Source organism: Nanorana parkeri, unplaced genomic scaffold, assembly GCF_000935625.1.
Source record: "Nanorana parkeri isolate BGI_ZX_2015 unplaced genomic scaffold, ASM93562v1 scaffold530, whole genome shotgun sequence".
Classification (NCBI taxonomy): Eukaryota; Metazoa; Chordata; class Amphibia; order Anura; family Dicroglossidae; genus Nanorana; species Nanorana parkeri.
Window position 1 is genome coordinate 2,987 of NW_017306798.1, and position 4,885 is coordinate 7,871.

A 4,885-nucleotide genomic window follows, 5' to 3' on the forward strand; every position below is an offset into this window, starting at 1 on the left:
GGGAAGGGGGGGGGGGGAGAGGGGACAGTCTGCGTGCCAATAAACATTATCGCTCTCGTTAATCAATATCGTTTTGCTGGACCTAATTGTCGCCGCCGGAGATGAAATCGGAGGATTGAGCCTTTTTGGAAACGGATATCATTGCAGAGCTGGTTGGGAAGCGTGGAGAAGAGGCCGAGAGGAATTATTCTGCCCGTCTACATCAGCATGCAACTGGTAGACATGCGAGGATTAGTGCGCGGATGAATGCACGCCGGCTGCACTTACATAACAGGAGCGCGAGCGAGAGGATGCCAGGAAAGCTGTGCACAGTGTGAACAGCTCGGGAAGGAGAGTCTCAGGGTCCATGTGTGATGGGAAAACACACGTTATTGCAACAGGCGGCAACCCGCAATACATGCGTTGCTGAAACATTAATTTTGAATGGCACCCCCACAATGGCGGATCCACTGCCTGAATAGGTAAAATAATGGTTGAGTAGGTAAAATAATGGCTGAGTAGGTAAAATAATGGCCAAGTAGGTTAAAATAATGGCCGAGTAGGTAAAATAATGGCCGAGTAGGTAAAATAATGGCCAAGTAAAATAATGTTCGAGTAGGTAAAATAATGGCTGAGTAGGTAAAATAATGGCCAAGTAAAATAATGGCCGAGTAGGTAAAATAATGGCCGAGTAGGTTAAAATAATGGCCGAGTAGGTAAAATAATGGCCAAGTAGGTTAAAATAATGGCCGAGTAGGTAAAATAATGGCTGGGTTGGTAAAATAAAGACCAAGTAGGTCAAATAATGACTGAATAGGTAAAATAATGGCTGAATAGGTAAAATAATGGCTGAGTAGGTAAAATAATGGCTGAGCAGGTAAAATAATGGCCGAGTAGGTAAAATAATGGCCGAGTAGGTAAAATAATGGCTGAGTAGGTAAAATAATGGCTGAGTAGATAAAATAAAGACCAAGTAGGTCAAATAAAGACCAAGTAGGTCAAATAATGACTGAATAGGTAAAATAATGGCTGAATAGGTAAAATAATGGCTGAGTAGGTAAAATAATGGCTGAGCAGGTAAAATAATGGCCGAGTAGGTAAAATAATGGCTGAGCAGGTAAAATAATGGCCGAGCAAGTAAAATAATGGCTGAGTAGGTGAAATAATGGCTGAGTAGGTGAAATAATGGCGGAGGAGGTGAAATAATGGCTGAGCAGGTCAAATAATGGCTGAGCAGGTCAAATAATGGCTGAGCAGGTCAAATAATGGCTGAGTAGGTGAAATAATGGCTGAGTAGGTGAAATAATGGCGGAGGAGGTCAAATAATGGCTGAGTAGGTCAAATAATGGCTGAGCAGGTAAAATAATGGCCGAGTAGGTGAAATAATGGCCGAGCAGGTGAAATAATGGCCGAGTAGGTGAAATAATGGCCGAGCAGGTAAAATAATGGCCGAGTAGGTGAAATAATGGCCGAGCAGGTAAAATAATGGCCGAGTAGGTGAAATAATGGCCGAGCAGGTAAAATAATGGCCGAGTAGGTGAAATAATGGCCGAGCAGGTAAAATAATGGCCGAGTAGGTGAAATAATGGCCGAGCAGGTAAAATAATGGCCGAGTAGGTGAAATAATGGCCGAGCAGGTAAAATAATGGCCGAGTAGGTGAAATAATGGCCGAGCAGGTGAAATAATGGCCGAGTAGGTGAAATAATGGCTAAGTAGGTGAAATAATGGCCGAGTAGGTAAAATAATGGCCGAGTAGGTAAAATAATGGGCGAGTAGATAAAATAAAGACCAAGTAGGTCAAATAAAGACCAAGTAGGCCAAATAATGACTGAATAGGTGAAATAATGGCTAAGTAGGTGAAATAATGGCCGAGTAGGTGAAATAATGGCTAAGTAGGTGAAATAATGGCTGAGCAGGTAAAATAATGGCTGAGCAGGTAAAATAATGGCTGAGCAGGTAAAATAATGGCTGAGCAGGTAAAATAATGGCTGAGCAGGTAAAATAATGGCTGAGCAGGTAAAATAATGGCTGAGCAGGTAAAATAATGGCTGAGCAGGTAAAATAATGGCTGAGCAGGTAAAATAATGGCTGAGCAGGTAAAATAATGGCTGAGCAGGTAAAATAATGGCTGAGCAGGTAAAATAATGGCTGAGCAGGTAAAATAATGGCTGAGCAGGTAAAATAATGGCTGAGCAGGTAAAATAATGGCTGAGCAGGTAAAATAATGGCTGAGCAGGTAAAATAATGGCTGAGCAGGTAAAATAATGGCTGAGCAGGTAAAATAATGGCTGAGCAGGTAAAATAATGGCTGAGCAGGTAAAATAATGGCTGAGCAGGTAAAATAATGGCTGAGCAGGTAAAATAATGGCTGAGCAGGTAAAATAATGGCTGAGCAGGTAAAATAATGGCCGAGCAGGTAAAATAATGGCCGAGCAGGTAAAATAATGGCCGAGCAGGTAAAATAGTGGCTCAGTAGGTAAAGTAACATGTAGAGTCATTGGACCAATACTACGGAGTCTAATTTGTGTGATGAGTTTTGTGAATTGACGACCTTCACACACCGAGCACACAGCGTGCCGTTCCAATGGCCCAGCAGGTGCAGATCTTGGTGAATGGTCTCCGGCGCTCGCTGGATTTTGGTGGATTAATTCAAAACAAAAATGCAAAAGGGGAAAAAAAAAGTCCCATCCATCGCCGCGGGGCGAATGTTCGTTCAGACGGCGTGAACAGCATCTGACAGGCCGACATCGGTGTGTAGAGGAAGTCATGCGAGAGCCAGCGAGCGCTCACAGCCATTGTACAGCCAGGCCGGTGTCTGGTACATCTCAGTAACCACAGAGGTGTCAGCAGGAAGTCATGAGAAAGCTGTGCGGAGGGGAGGGGGGGACACACGAACAGCAGCCAAAATCATGTTCCTCCTTCCCAGCCAGCCGATGAGGGGTCCCCCCAGAGATACAGAACAGGTCAGATAGAAGACTGAAGGGGGGGACGGAGGTCAGATAGAAGACTGAAGGGGGGGACGGAGGTCAGATAGAAGACTGAAGGGGAGGACGGAGGTCAGATAGAAGACTGAAGGGATGGACGGAGGTCAGATAGAAGACTGAAGGGAAGGACAGAGGTCAGATAGAAGACTGAAGGGAAGGACGGAGGTCAGATAGAAGACTGAAGAGGAGGATTTTTGAGATAAAGCCACATTCATATATAAACACCAATAATAAATAATAAATAGGGATGCACCGATACAAGCATCGGTATCGGCGGCGATACCGAGTATTTGCATGAGTACTCGTACTCGTGCAAATACTCCGATACATAAAACGAGTACATAAATGTATCTTTTTGCGCTGAATATAAAAATGACGCCAATATAACCGTCGGCTCCGAATTCCGCCAGGGATTGAATGCGAAGCGCGGAATTGTATAATTTGCGGCGACGCGAGGGTTAATCGGATCATTTTCCTGCCGCCATTAGCTGCCTATGGAGAGCGGAATGGAACACCTGGGCCGGCGGTGTTACATTATAACCGGCAATTGTCACAACACGCGGGAGGTTCATCATCCAAAATCCTGTATGTGAGAAATAACCATCCAGAACGCGACAAGCTGTTCAGAGATGAATCCCGGCCGCGATTGTGCCACCTAATTACCCGCCATTGTCATAGCTTGGCAAACTAATTACACCTCGCAGTCCCCTCGTCCAAGTGTACCTGTCATCCACGCTCAGAGGAAGTCACCCGTCCGCACGAGGAACGAAAGAGAATTTTGAGGCGACAAGTACAATTCGGGGGAACTGATAATACCGCCCAGCACAAAAAAAAAAATTGAAGGGTTACTGCGGTCAAAACAAAAAGTGACGCATGTGACTCAGCCTGTCAGCGGCAATAACGTGAAGTTTTTCTTTTACCGAGTCTCCCTGTAACATTTTATCACTGGTCAATCCTGCCAACGGATCCGTTATTTTAACACTTCCTATAACAGGGTGACAACGCTATTTCTTCTGCCCGTAAAAATTACTGTACACAACGATGAGTGGTCCCCCCGGAGATACAGAACGGCGTTGTCACCTAATGGACAGCGGTCGTCTTAAATATGATTTCTAATGGAGACTACAAGTGGCCATTTCAGCACACATTACACAGACGTGGTTCACTGTTGTCACCATCGCACCCGCCCTGTGCAATGCCATGGTGTCACATAGAAAGGAAGTAGAAGGAAATCTCCGCCAATGGGGGTCACAGTAATTACACATCACAGAGTTTCTAACTCTAGATAACAAAATTGTATTGACATATTATATTGGAATGAATTTATCAGGTTATCAGTTTGTATGTGAACTACACCATTGTCCATAAGTACTTATTGATGTGTTTATACCTGTAAACTGTACATGTAGATTATATATGTCACGGTCTAGGGACCAGGGCACAAGGGTACGTGAGCTCCTGTGTTTGCGGAGTTGGTAGGAGTCAAAGAGGCGGGATATCAGGGATGTAGGTCACAGGGAGAGAGGAACGAATGGTCTGTGCGTTCTGAGGACGCACTAGAGGCGCAGAATCTAAGAAGGGCCAGGTATTCGACAGAGCCTCTAGTGGTGAGGATGATTGGCTGCTGGACACCTTCCAGGTTGCGGCCCTCTAGCGCACCCACACAGACGCAAGGGACTAGTTGAAGCAGCGGGGAACTGGATACAAACAGGTAGGGAAGAAACTTGTAACCAAGGAGGAGGAAGACAGGAAGAGGGAGAGAGAGAGAGAGAGAGAGAGAGAGAAAGTCTCAAGCAAAAGTGCAAACGCACAGCAGAACAGCAGAGTATACTGAAGAGAATAGATAAGCAAGGACACCAGGGAAGGGTAAGCAGCTTAGAGGCACACCTAGGAGCAGGAAGGTGCAACGTACAAAAGTAAA